The 15155-nt window shown below is 46.8% G+C and overlaps 1 protein-coding gene and 1 pseudogene across 1 annotated transcript in view; both read left to right on the plus strand.

Moving 5' to 3' along the window:
* The window catches only part of PDZRN4 (PDZ domain containing ring finger 4), a 159575-nt gene that overhangs the window by 2295 nt on the left and 142125 nt on the right, over nucleotides 1-15155 (plus strand). The gene's annotated exons all lie outside the window — the stretch shown is intronic.
* Nucleotides 6661-6780, plus strand: LOC136657683 (5S ribosomal RNA; annotated as a pseudogene).

The raw sequence follows: 15155 nt of genomic DNA on the forward strand, positions 1-15155 counted from the left end.
GTTTGAGTCATATTTAACAAGAAATTCAGTTCTGTTGTTTTGGCTTTTCTTTTATAGCATGAGTTTTCTTATAAGTGTACATGTTGGAATAGAGGTATGCATAAGAAATCCATCTCAGTTGAGAGAGGTGTATTCTTTTGTGACTACCAATAGAATCTCCTTGTTTGACTTGATGGTGTGGTCATTCAGAAGAAGATGATGGTTTTGGTAGAATGCTTTTCGTGGGATGTGCATGGGATGTGAGTGAAATTGTGGTTTTCACCTACAGATGTTTTAACTGTATATTTTAATTCTCTCTCTCTGTGCGTGCATGATTTTGTAATAAAAATCAGTGTGCCTCTTGATAGTTATTATTTATTTAAATAATTTTTGCCCTGCGTTTCTACTACATATTGAGCCACCCAAGGCAGCTTACAATATTAGATATAGCATTGGATTTGGACCTGGAAGACTTGCACTGAAGTCCAAACTCTGCCACAGACTCAATGTGTAGCCTTGGATAACTCAATCCCTTTTCTTACGCCTTTAGTTTTCTGCCTGTAAAATGAGAATAAGAATGAGTTTGCCTCTTAAAGTTTAATGTGATGACAAACACAAGAATAATTATAAAATAATGTGCAAATAGAGTTATACTGACTAGTAGTATGAATATAACGCTGTTAGTTAAAATTGGCACTGAGCTGAATTTATATAAGGTTAATTTCTTTAATAAACCCCTCTGACCCCACTGTAGAGGGGGGATATCAAATGATATGACACTTGAGATGAAAACACTGTGGTATTTTTTTGCGCTGGTTTGCAGCACAATATGTTGCTTCATTTAAAGACTTCATTTCCATTTCAGGGCTTTTTTTAATTGAATAATTCCACTCCTTCAGAGATTATATAGTAAACATGATGGCATCAGAGTATCACATAGCCAATCAGATCTGACTATCTGACAGGTCACTGAGGATAAACAAAGCCATCCTGTTGTCCATAATTTGCCCAGAGAACCAATAAATGCACTTTGTCTTGCCATATTGGCAATTTCACTACATGCCCTTGTTGACTATTCCTGTTCAGTGCTAGTCACACACAATTGTACACTCCTAGTTGGGGCAGAATGGAGTTGAATGGACCATCAAATATGCATTTAACTGAAAATCATGCAGAGCAGATGGAAGGCATTTAGGGCCCAATCCAGAACAGCCAGTGCCAACCCTCTGCCAGCGCTGAGTGTCACAAACGTGCCATAAGGCACGCTGTGAGACCCACCTCTGATGCCAGCTCAGCAGCAGTCTGCTCTGAGCCAGCACTGTCTGGAGGCGCATCTCACACCACCCAGAACTCGTCGCTTGCTCTGGGCAGCGGAGCGGTGAGTGGGGTCAGAGAAGAGGCATTCTAGGGTGTGGGGAGGGAGGGAGGAAGGTGTGATGGGGGGAGAGAGTGGGGCAGAACCAGAGGAGCCCTGCTATGCCAGATCCCGAATGTGTTGGGCTTCCTGGCCTGACATGGGGCTTCTCAACTCTGGGCCGGCGAAGTAGCCAGTGCAAACGTCAGTATCTCCATTATGGAGCCTGCTCCCCTGGAATTTCCCCCTTCCCCTGAGGAGTTGGCGGTGGCTGTCCAGCAAGCATTGGATGCCACGGCAGCCATTTTGGTGCCTCTGCTCCTCTGGGCGCCGGGCAGCTCAGAATTTGGCTGTAAGAGACAGATACTTTCTATCCATAATGTTTATTTTCAGTGGGATGTTCCTTCATATCCAGTCAGTGGAGTTGCTAGGGGGTGCAGGGGGGGTGGGCCGCACCGGGTGACGTGCATGGGGCATGACACAACTACTCGCCAAAATTTTAAAAATCTTTGTATTTTTGAATAATATCATCATGTTATATATCATTTGACGTGACATTTCATGCAGAATGCAATAAAACAAACTGCATTGAAATATCTCTATTCTATCAAAAGTCAGAGCCAAAAAACCCAGCTAGGCCTGGGCTTCACCATGGTACATCATGGTACATGGTACATGTACATGGCACATGGTTCATGGTACATCACCATGCTCACTGCCTGGAGCATTGCCCTGTCCCTTGCATGGGAGGAGCTCCATCACAGGGGTGATGAACCACCTATACCATCACAGGGGTGATGAACCTCCTATACCTGGTGACATAAACCCTAGTAATGCCACTGTTTCCATTTCTGCCACAAGAAGTCAACTATATGTCACTAGTTGGGGGAGAGAATGTTGGCTGGTTGCCTCAGCTGTAGGATGATTCCACTGCTTCCTTCTCACAACATGATTTGTATTTTTTCCCCACAAAATGTTGTCAAAAATCACCCCAAAGGGCAATCATTTTACAGGTATGAAGACATTCTTGAAATATTTTTTTTTCCATTCAGACTTAGTTAACACGGTTTTCACCCATGCTGAAACCCCAGGAACTGTGTAATAATGAAAGTGATAGTTAATTAGAAGGCATCAAACCAGTCCTGGAGCATCCCCCAGGATCAGCAGCCAAGTGGCAGAAGTACATTATGGTCTCTTTGCTACCTATGAGCTGACCCACTGGAGAAAAAGGTAGTTGAAGCATTTGCTACCTACCATTCCTTGAAGTGACAAGGCACTTCAGAACAGCAGGAGTGGAAGTTGCTACAGAGAAAACTTCAGATAAAAGTCTGATTGTGTGATGTCTAACAGCCCAATCCAGCACAAAATCCCACGTAGCAGTGCTGGCACAGGCCACCCTCATCTTCCTCCTGCGCTGGAATTTTGCACACTGGAGATCTCTGTCTGGTAAAGGGACATGAGCTCTCTCGCTGGTACAAGTTCAGTCTGCCCTGTGTTAGTGAATCAGGCCCCAAAAGGGAGATAGGATTCGGCATGCGCAGCTGCCACTGATCTGTGGCGCAGCTGACCTCTGAACGGCTGCCCCTCCAACCCAGAAATAATTGTGATGTGATGACATCACTGCAATTACTTAAGGAATGTTTGGGGGTGAGGCTGTCCACTGGCCAATACGAGCAGCTATTGTGGGGGGGTGGCTGTGGGGGATAGCTGGTTGTCCTACTTGCCCCTGCAGTCATTCTCGGTGTGGTTGTGCAACACTTGAAGTGAGGCCAGCCACTTCTTCCAAAGTGGAAGAAGCAGATGGCTTGGCTGTGAGCAACTGAGTGCTTCCTGGAGTCACAGCACCCAGTGACCCCCTCAACTACACAACTGCCACTGATCCCACCCCTCCCAGGCACAATCCACGCACCTCCCACCCCTGTCACTGCTCTCCCCAACTCATTACACCACCTCCCCACCCTCTGCTCCACCTCCATGCTGCTCAGTGTGGAACTTGCCTTGCGTGGTGCATGCTGTTCCCTGTGCCGTGAGAACAGGCCAGCATGACCCTTCATTTCGACCCTCCCAACTGCTATGCTATTTATTGCACAGTACTTTACAACACTTTTGTGACAGCAATCACCTTTGCATTGTATACTGCACCAGCCCAGCTGCTGCTCAGGATTGTTGCCATAAGGCTGAAGTCCTATACGCACTTATCTGGAAACAAGACTTCCTTCTAAGTAGACATGCTTAGAATTGTGCAGTCAAGCTGCCTAAGCCATAATCAGAGGTAGATTTTAGGATTATCCTGAATCTTGGAGTACTCTGCAAGAGTGAACTCAATCACAGCGCTTCTCAAACTCTCTGATGCTAGGGACTGACAATATTTTTCCCAATATGCCAGGGAATGGCACCATATTTGTGCCATATTATTACGGATATTGAGCAAGCAAGGACTGTTTATTTGGCCATAGGTGTGTGGTGCTCAGTCGTCTCCATCTACTTTGTAAGGGATACAGCAGGATATATTGGCAACCTTCAGTCTCGAGAGACTATGGTATCGCGCTCTGAAAGGTGGTTCTGGAACAGCGTCTAGTGTGACTGAAAAGGCCAATCCAGGAGTGACAATCCCTTCCACACCAGGAGCAAGTGCAGTCTGTCCCTGGTCTGTCTCCCTGGCTATGGGCCTTCCTTCTTTGCCTCTTTGCCTCAGACTGTTGGCCAAGTGTCTCTTCAAACTGGGAAAGGCTATGCTGCATAGCCTTCCTCCAAGCGGGCCGCTCAGAGGCCAGGGTTTCCCACCTGTTGAAGTCCACTCCTAAGGCCTTCAGATCCCTCTTGCAGATGTCCTTTTATCGCAGCTGTGGTCTACCTGTAGGGCGCTTTCCTTGCACGAGTTCTCCATAGAGGAGATCCTTTGGGATCCGCCCATCATCCATTCTCACGACATGACTGAGCCAACACAGGCGTCTCTGTTTCAGCAGTGCATACATGCTAGGGATTCCAGCACATTCCAGGACTGTGTTGTTAGGAACTTTGTCCTGCCAGGTGATGCTGAGAATGCGTTGGAGGCAGCGCATGTGGAAAGCGTTCAGTTTCCTCTCCTGTTGTGAGCGGAGAGTCCATGACTCGCTGCAGTACAGAAGTGTACTCAGGACGCAAGCTCTGTAGATCTGGATCTTGGTATGTTCCGTCAGCTTCTTGTTGGACCAGACTCTCTTTGTGAGTCTGGAAAACGTGGTAGCTGCTTTACCGACACATTTGTTTAGCTTGGTATCGAGAGAAAGAGTGTCGGAGATCGTTGAGCCAAGGTACACAAAGTCATGGACAACCTCCAGTTCATGCGCAGAGATTGTAATGCAGGGAGGTGAGTCCACATCCTGAACCATGACCTGTGTTTTCTTCAGGCTGATTGTCAGTCCAAAATCTTGGCAGGCCTTGCTAAAACGATCCATGAGCTGCTGGAGATCTTTGGCAGAGTGGGCAGTGACAGCTGCATCGTCGGCAAAGAGGAAGTCACGCAGACATTTCAGCTGGACTTTGGACTTTGCTCTCAGTCTGGAGAGGTTGAAGAGCTTTCCGTCTGATCTGGTCCGGAGATAGATGCCTTCTGTTGCAGTTCCAAAGGCCTGCTTCAGCATGACAGCGAAGAAAATCCCAAACAAGGTTGGTGCAAGAACACAGCCCTGCTCCACGCCACTTCGGATGTCAAAGGGGTCTGATGTGGAGCCATCGAAGACAACAGTGCCCTTCATGTCCTTGTGGAAGGATCTGATGATGCTGAGGAGCCTGGGTGGACATCTGATCTTGGGGAGAATCTTGAAGAGGCCGTCCCTGCTGACCAGGTCGAAAGCCTTCGTGAGATCTATGAAGGCTATAAAGACTGGCTGTCGTTGTTCCCTGCATTTCTCCTGCAGTTGTCTAAGGGAGAATACCATATCAGTGGTGGACTTGATGGCTCGGAATCCACACTGCGATTCTGGATAGACACTCTCTGCAAGTACCTGGAGCCTCTTTAGTGCAACTCGGGCAAACAACTTTCCTACAACTCTAAGGAGAGAGATGCCACGGTAGTTGTTGCAGTCACCCCTGTCACCTTTGTTCTTGTACAGCGTGATGATGTTTGCATCCCTCATGTCTTGAAGTACTCCACCTTCTCTCCAGCAGAGACAGAGGATTTCATGCAGCTCAGTGGCGATGATCTCTTTGCAGCACTTTAGGACTTCAGCAGGGATGCTGTCTTTTCCTGGTGCCTTGCCAAAGGCAAGGGAGTCCAGGGCCACGTGAAGTTCTTCTAGGGTTGGTTCACTGTCAAGCTCCTCCAACACAGGCAGACACTCAATGTTATTCAGCGCTTCTTCGGTGACTACATTTTCTCTGGAATATAGCTCAGAGTAGTGCTGCACCCAGCGTTCCATCTGCTGCGCCTGATCCTGGATGACCACGCCTGCTGCAGACTTCAGAGGGGCAATTTTCTTCTGTGTTGGACCTAGGGCCTGCTTGATACCATCATACATCCCCTTGATGTTGCCGGTGTCAGCTGCAATCTGTATCTGGGAACAGAGCTGGAGCCAGTAGTCGTTAGCACATCTCCTGGCAGCCTGCTGGACTTTGCTGCAAGCGGCTTGGAACCATGGTTCAGGATGTAGCACGTTAGCCCCACCCCTGCTTCCTCTCTCTGCAGTCCTCCATTAGCCCCACCTCTGCTTCCTCTCTCTCTGCAATCCTCCATTAGCCCCACCCCTGCTTCCTCTCTCTCTGCAATCCTCCATTAGCCCCATCCCTGCTTCCACAATCTTCCTTTCCACTCCTGCGTCATCCCCCAGGGACTGGGGATAAGAACAGGTCTTCAGTTTGGCTGTACGTGCCGTAAGAGGAGACTAAACAGCCACCGGGTAGATGGGACTGGTCAGCCTGGGAAGGCAGCTCATCTGAGAGAAGGAAAACTCTGATCCCAAACCTCCACTGCCTTGTGGCTACATCCAGTTATGGAAAAGGCTTCAGGAGTCAACCTTGAGGCAAAATCAGGAGCTGGAGTCCCTGAGGCAGTTCATGGCTGAACACAGTCTAGTTCTGACAGTGGGATAGGGTAGGGGATAATTATAATATTATTATTGCTTACATTCTCAGATTAGTGGGTTTGGACGGGGTCCCAAATGACAAGTGCACAGAGATCCGTATGATGCTCTTTATTCAACTTCTTGAGTATAACTGCTGATGGACTGTTGGGGTGGGACTTTATATGTGAAGTCCCAGTATTCCCAGGTGGCCTCCCATCCAAGTACTAACCAGGCCTGACCCTGCTTAGCTTCCAAGATCAGATGAGATCGGGCATGTGCAGGGTTGATGGCAGCAACTGTTACCCTGCACATGCTCCATCTCATCTGATCTCGGAAGCTAAGCAGGGTCAGGCCTGGTTAGTATTTGGATGGGAGACCGCCTGGGAATACCAGGTGCTGTAGGCTTATACCATAGTCTTTCGAGACTGAAGGTTGCCAACCATAACCATCAGTGGAGTGAGAATGCGCTTGGCTTGTGGACCAGCACTGGTCTGCAGACCACACGTTGAGAAGCACAGCTTTAGCGGTTTCTGTGATCCCACCCAGGGAACTTTCCATCAACCTTCATATGTTTTTCTTCAACACCCAGAACCTATCCTAGTCATCAAGGACGTGGAAACTACCCCGTATTATAGAAACAAAGCATGTCCCTCACCTATCCTGCCATAGTTTACTATGTTTACTAGAAATGCCAAACTCATGACATGAAAAAGGCTTGGATAAAGTCTTGCCGATTCCTGGATCTGTTGCCATGTCCTTGAACCAATAAAGAAGTTGTGTCAGCTCAGATGAGGAGATGGGAGCAAAGAAGTTCTCTTTTTCTTTTCTTTTTTTCCTGGCAAGTTGGCACTTAAGACATCACTTGGGACCAGACCACTGCTGTTTTGGCAACCCTATTGCTGTTCTCTCTCAGGCCTGACTGCCTGTTGTGCTGCTTGACCATCTTTGTTGCTGTGTGTTTAAGTTGATGTGGTGGTGGGGAGGGATCTTGTATCCACCTGTCATGTCAGCGCCTGCCCAGCTTGGTCATAACCCTTGCCGGTTGATGAATTAATTGGTCTAGTGCATCAGTCCCAGCTGCCATAAGCCTAAATGCCCTCCGTGGACTTACATTTCCCCACAGGAGTACAAGCAGCAGCCACGCCTTCTGCCTGTCACAGCCATTTCTTTTGCTTATTTTTTCTTTCTGTTTTATTTAGGTTTTGCAAGCATTTATATGTGTTATAAACTTATTTATATCTTTTGCTGGCCAAAATCAATTTGCAAGCTAAACAAGGCTATTCTTTGACGTTCGCCCATTTATGACATTCATCCATGTTCTGGTCCCTAACCGGAGAAAAATGCAAGGTATTGCTGTCATGTGTGATGTGATGTATCTGTGAATATAGTTCTGTCTTCATAGTTTACAAACAAAGCATCAGAGAACTTTCTTCTCAACCAGCAGCGGACCTGCCCAGCCCCACACCCGGGGCAAAGGTCTGCAATGTCGCCTCCCATATGCTACTGCCGCCCCCCCTATGCAGAATTCCACCCCCCCCCACTCATCTGAGTCTCATGGAGGCTTCCGCAGGGTCCTGGTGCCTCACTCCTGGGGCTTTTGCCCCATCAGACCTTATGGTAGGTCTGCAATTGTTCTCAATTGGTGCCTCGGCAATAACTTTGGATAAAGTGCTCAACTGGGGTCCTCCTCATTGCACTGCCTTTTGCAGCTGCCAAAGCCACTTCCCCTTATTGCCTATTGCTTTTGTTGCCGTGACACTCACTACTTTTTTTCTATTCCTATTGCTTTCATTGTAACCCAGGGCAAAAAAGAAAATTGGCATCCCCCATCTTGGTCAGGCCTTCTGGGCTTTGGGAACCCATACATGGCCTTCCCAACTCTCAGAAGGCCTGCTGGAAGCCTTACCATCACACACAGCCTCCCCAGGCCTTGAAAAGGCACCCCCTAACACCCCCAAGTGTTGAGCCCAGGGCAGCTAGCCGACCCTTAGCAACACCACTGAGATCAGACATAGCAATCTGAACATCAAGTTGAATTCCTCTACTTTACAGGCTTGCCTAATAGCATTACGTCCATTTGGCTTTTTACATTTCCTGTGCAGTGTACTATTACAGGTTCAGCCTATTTATCCGTGGATTTTCCATTCACTGGACCCTTGTTGAGTCTGACTTGGTCCAACCTGATCCCTCCGAAGGTGAGCGGAGCTGCACTCCAGTCTGCTCCGATGGGTTTTCTGAAGCCAGAAGAGGCTGTGCACTTCTGCCTGTGGGGTTCAGAATGGCCCCAGAATGTGAAAAAGCATAACTTCTGGTTTCCCATTGGAAACCAGAAATGACATTTTTTACCCTTAAATGGCATTCTGAGGCCCGGGAAAGCCTTTGGAGGGAAACAGAAAGTTGTGTTTTTTCATGTTTTGGGGCCATTTTGAAGCTTGCAGAGGCTTCAGGTGGAAGTATACAGCCTCTGCAGGCTTCAGAAACTCCATCAAAGGTGACCAGAGTACAGCTCCGCTTGCTTTTGGAAGGTTTAAAGGTGCTGAAACCATGGATTTCATTATCCACGGTTTTCTGAATCCAACCTCCCCAGAGAACGGATCCACTGTTCCCTCCCTGATACTGAGGTGCCACCTTTACTTGGTTAATGAAGTATATACTGAAGAATTACAATCTGAATCTCTATGTAGCAATGTTGAGCAATTATGTAGATCCGAATTCTTAGTTCCTCTTTTTTATAGCAAGAGGTCTAAATGGATTATTAATGGTGGTTTCTATTTGGTGTCATGACATAAAGGAATTTCTAGTGACTCGTGCTATAGAAATCCTGAGTGCTGAGTTCTGAGTGCTATAGATAATCCTACCAATACAGTTATCTCCATGGCTTCCAGAGAAGTCTTCCTCAATAAGTTCTATCATGTCTCTCAAGATGAGTGGCTTATATCTAGCTGACTAAGAGCCCAATCCTGTGGTTGGTGGCACAGCATCATGCCGCTGACCACAGTCACAAACGTGCCATAAGGCATGTTTGCAGGGCTCACCGCGGGGCTCCTGCCGGTGCTAGCCCAGCACCAGCTGGTGCTGGGCTAGCGCGGGGCGGTCGCCCAGGTTCTGTGGCTTTGCGGTTTCCCGGACCGCAGAGCAGCGGAACAGGAGGTGGGGGCATGGATGGGGTCATGGAGGATGCATTCCGGGGAGGGGGGAGGCCAGTGGGGGCGGAGAGGAGGCGTGCCAAGGGGCAGGTGGGAGGTGTGCTGGGGGGCAAGTGGGAAGAGGATCCGCAGAGCTGAGCTCCGCAGGATCCAGCGCGCTCGTGGAGGGCTGTGCGCCCTACACGAGTGCCTTTTCCTGACTGCTGACCGTTAGGTTGCCGGTAAAGTGAGTAGCCCCATTGCGGGACTGCTTACCTTACTCAGGGGAAGGGGACGAATGTCCCCTTCTCCCGAGGAGCCTCCCGCTGTAGCGTGGGAGGCATAGGATTTGGCAGCGTGGGAGGCGTAGGATTCGGCGGCAGCCCTTTTCTGTGCCGCCGAGCCTGGGTGCTCTGGTAAGCTCAGGATAGGGCTGTAAGGCTGCAATCCTATCCACACTTACTTGGAGTAAGCCCCATTGACTACAGTAACACTTACTTCTAAGTAGACATGCACAGGATTGGGCTCACAGGCTGCAATCCTATTCATACTTGCCTGGGAGTAAGCCCCACTGAAGACAATGTGACTGACATCGGAGTTAACATGCATAGGATTGCGCTATAAGGGCCTAATCCTATCTAATGTTCTAGCATTGATGTAGCTGTGCCACTGGGATGTGTGTTGCATCCTGTAATGGGAGAGCAGTCACGGAGGCCTCCGCAAGGTAGGGGAATGTTCGTCCTCTTACTTTGGGGTTGCATTTTGACTGCATCAGTGTTGGAAGGTTGGATAGGATTGGGCGCTAAGACCACAGTCCTGTTACAGCCTTGCCTGGGAGTAGGCCCCACTGAATACAGTGAGACTTACTTCTGAGTAAATTTCGTGGGCTTGCACTGTTAAACAACTATTTAAATTAAATTTACTATTTATACATCCTGAACAAAAAGTTTACAGTAATTAGTTGCTATAACCATTGCAATGCTAATTTTCAACTCAATAAAGCCTTTAGTTAATTTACAAGTAAATGGTAGCTTTAGATTACTTAGGAGAGCCATCAGAAACTTTCTTCATGTCGCCCAGGTGGGTTTCACACTTCAGTATTTTCTCTATTTAGAGATGAAAGGAAGGTATTGTGAAATGAGCTCTTTTTCTCTGTACATTTCTATGCAAGGACAATGAACAGAATCATTAAACAGAATGCAAAGAACCCAGAAATTAGGCAGGAAAATAGTATAAATATCAGCAATTTGTATTTTGATATTTTGTGTCATTCAGCTTCCTTGTTACTACACTCAGTAATGAGATCCTGTTATGGATGTTCTTGCAGGCTTATTATAATAGATATTTGTAACTGTCACTTGTATTTCTGGGAGCCCTTAGGCTGAAAGCAAGGATAGCACTTTAAGAAGTGTTGGACAGTGCGACATTGACGCGAGGTACAACACTTTATTTTTCTTCATTTGCGAAGGAAAACAACGTAAGATGTGCTTGAGACACAAATGGGGTACAGTTTAATTTGTCTCCTGCCTCAGTTCAAGAAACAAAACAGAATGCCCAGTTCTATGGACATGAGAATAAACTCATTCCTCTTTTTTCTTTGCCTTTGAATGCCAAGCCAAAGCTGCCAAGCCAGCTGTGACTGTGGAAGGTATTCAGGTTTGAACTTAGAAGCAATGGCGTCACTAGGAGGGTGCGGGCCGCATCAGGTGATATGCACAGTGGGGGGGGGGGGTTGACACCACTACTGGCCAAAATTTTTTAAATCTTGGTATTTTTGAATAATACCATCATGCTGTGTATAATTCGCGGTGTATTTTCATGCAGAATGCAATAGAACAAACCACATTGAAATATCTCTATTGTATCAAAAGTTATAGCCAAAAAATCAGCAGGGGGCAGGGCGATGGAGCATCAATACACCCACAGCTCAGGGCACTACCCGAGCCACTGTATGGGAGGAGGTCCAACATGAGGTTGACATGCTGGCCTCCCGCACTGGTTGATGCAAACCCTAGTGATGCCACTGCTTAGAAGAACCTCTAGGGTAAGGGCAGGAGGTCTGGCTCAGTTGGTAGAGCTGCCACCTTGTATGCCTGAAGATCTGTGGCTGCCAGTTCGAAACAACCAGAAGTACCTGAGAACTGATGACACGCGGATATACTGATGAGCTGACCCTCGGTGGCAGAGAGGAGTTGCCGTCAAGTGGAGCGTGGGAGGCGAAGGGCCAGGGAGAGGCCAGACCGGGAAGGAATTCAGCTGGAATGAGGAGTTCTATGAAAGCTTAGAACTATTCAATTGTAAAAATCCCTACGGGAGTTTAGAACAGCCTGCCTATGTAAACCACCTTGGATTAAAGTCTGAGAAGAAATCTGACTACCAAAGAAAGGCGGTATATAAATACCTGTATAAATATAAATAAATAAGTGGGGGTCATGGACACCTTTGAGAATCTGATGAAAGCTATGGACCCCCTCTCCCTCTCGTACATAAACCAACAACTTTTTTAATTTTTGCCCCTGGTTCATTGACCCTCTGAAGTCCATGTATGGGCCTCTATTCTTGGGGGAAAAAGGGCTTCATAGGTGATGTATACCTGAAATATTTTTCATTTTCATAGGTGTTGTTACTGGCTGAATTGTGCTAAAATACTGATAATTCAGTTATGGGCTTGCTGTATTGCTCTCAGTTGCCATGTTGAGCTTATGAAGCCATCTTGGACCATTGGTCTATTATCTAGGGTTTCATATGGGGTCTTTCCTTGTCCTACCTGGATATGCCAGGGATTGACCCTGGGACTGATTGCTTGACAAATATATGTTCTACTAGTGAGCTGTGGACCCCTCCTCAAAATGTTGACATCAGAAATGTATTTCTCTAAGACCGCAATCCTAACCCACTTTCCAGCACTGGCATAGCTGTGCCAGTGGGACATGTGCTGCATCCTGCAGTTGGGTGGCACTCATGGAAGCCTCCTCAAAATAAGGGAATGTTTGTTCCCTTACCTTGGAGCTGCATTAACCTTGTGTCAGTGTTGGAAAATGGGTTAGGATTATGGCCTTAATCAGTTAGACCAGTGGTTCCCAATCTGGGGGTTGCGAACCCCCAGGTACTGTGTTTGTAAAAGCCTTTCCCCTTAAGGGGGGGTGAAGTACAAGTGGAGGCCATAGGTAACAGTGCTCATCACTTCCAGGTTCTTCTCACCACCGCAGACTACAGACAGGTAAGGAGTTTTAACAGGGCTTCTTACTTACCCAGTTTGTTTGGTTATTCAGGAGTAGCAGGGGTGAGAACCTGGAAGGGATGAGCACCTTCACCACTGGGTCCCTCCGAAAGGTCCCAACCTTGTCTAAAGGGACAGGGGCTGGGAACCACTGTATTAAACTGATTACTCTGGACAAAATATTGCCTTTTAGTGTGTGACATGATTTCCTTGAACTATCAGCAGAACTTACTTTTACTGTAAATACTTATATAGAATGACCCTTAATCACCTATGACTGCTGCTGTTGGTATCTTTACGCTTCTGTGATGTGGTGTAATCTGTTAGGTTGGGCAGACACTACCTTTCCGAAACAGACTGGATGACCTTTAGACTCATCCACCCAACAATTACATGTTTCTGTAATATTAAACATACTCATCTAGTAACAAAACCATTAACTTCACAAAATAATGAGAGAAGACAAAACTTATCAGTATTATAATAAAATATTTGGGACACACCCACATAGAGGTTAAGTACTTGTGTGTAGAGGAATCCCCTCGGGGGCCCACAGAGCCTTTTTCTCTCCTCTCCATCTAATTCGCATTCACCAACAAGTGCCGGACCAGTTCAGCCAATGGAAGATGTGTGGGCCCGTTCCAAATTTCCATGAATGTGCTTGTTCTTATTACTCAAATTTCAAAGTTTGAAAAACTTGACCAGGCAAAGGAGGAAGTCTGTGTATATCCATTCCTATGCTCAGGCCTCCCATTTCCTATAAGGACTCAATGCACCATCAGTGCATGCATTTCACAGAGTAAGGGGAAAGAAGAACAGGGCTCGGTTTAGCAACATGTGCAGATGGTGTAGCCTTGGATCCACGTGAAGATGGCACATCCCTGCATTCTTTCTATCTGTATTGGTAACTAAATCTTAGAATAGCAGCGAACCTCCCATTAGCTGAACGGGGCAAATGCTCCGGGCATGGAACTCATGTGCCTCTAGGACTGCGCAGGAAGCCTTAATGAGGCTCCTGGTGAGATTGGAAACTGTGGGGAAGCCTCAGATGGCTTCTTCCATTGGTCTTGCAGTCGTGTGAGGCTCCATGTCAGTCCAGGTGATTGGGGGGGGTGGCTTCACACGGGGGGGTGGCTTCATGGAGCATCTCTCCAGGGTGCCTCAAGGGGAGGTCCAGCACTGTCTTAGAAAGGTTATAGCAGCAATTTTCAACCACTGATGGCACACTGGTATGCTGTGAATGGTCTGCAGATGTGCTGCAGGAGTCTGGGGGAGGTTCATATATAAGTGGATGGAGGATGTGAGCTCCCGGCCAGCAGGGTGGAGTGCCTCATCAATTGTCCCAAAACTGATGGTGTTCCTTGACAATTTTAGCACCTTGTCAGTGTGATGTAAGATGAAAAATGTTGAAAATCTCTGTGTTATAAGGTTGCGTTATTAATCAATCTAGCACTTATAATGATAGTTTAAAATGTTCCATGACGCTATAAATGTCCTTGAATAGCTGTCAGAAAAGAGTCACCTAATAGCAGTGGCTTGAGTGAGAGTTCCTTGAATAGATCCGATCATTTTGCCACATATTTTATCACCCATCCATATCTGAAGTGTGTTAATAGTCTCCTCATCACTCATCAGATGGATCACAATAGCCCAGTCAGCTTTGCGTAACACAAACTTTTTGGCAGGAGGGCTACATCATTTCTCTAACACTGTGTCGGGGGCCGGGGAAAAAAAGAATTAATTTGCATTTCATGTTTGAATAAATTTACATAAATGTATATATTAACGATGTAACTTATATGAATGAATAAAGGTCTTGCAATAGCTCAAGGCCTATAAAAGGCCTTGCAGTAAGCAGTGGAGGGAGCCCTCATCCCATATCGAGCTGTGGCCATCTCACTGACAGCGGGATTGGGAATCCTCGAGGGCTGCAAGTGGCCCCAGGGCCAGTGTTTGGGCACCCCTGCTGTAACAGAATAATTTCTAAAAGTTCTAAAAGCACTCCTTGTATTGTTTTATGATCATTATCGTCTTAGATGGAATGTAACAGCTTATCACTATGATATGCACACCTGATATTTTATCACTAGTACTTGATCATCCACAGTATATAAATGCAGTATTATCTGAAGATACAATCTCCTAGTACCTGAACAGATACATCAGATGCCTCCCCCTTTACCTGATGGTGCTCTAGTCCAGTGGTCTTCAACCTTTTTCATTCCTGTAAGTTGCCGCGACCCCACAACCTGAGGTTTCATTACCCCACTGGAGTTGTGACCCCAAAGTTGAAGAACACTGGTTCATGACATTTATTATTTTTTTAAATTTTTAACAGGAACTCTTTGAGCTTTTTCTGAGGCACCGGTGAATGAACAGCTTCGAAAATCCAAGAAGAATGGTTCACTGTTAAGTAATATTCTACTACGTAAACA

Source organism: Tiliqua scincoides, chromosome 7 (genome assembly GCF_035046505.1).
Source record: "Tiliqua scincoides isolate rTilSci1 chromosome 7, rTilSci1.hap2, whole genome shotgun sequence".
NCBI lineage: Eukaryota > Metazoa > Chordata > Lepidosauria > Squamata > Scincidae > Tiliqua > Tiliqua scincoides.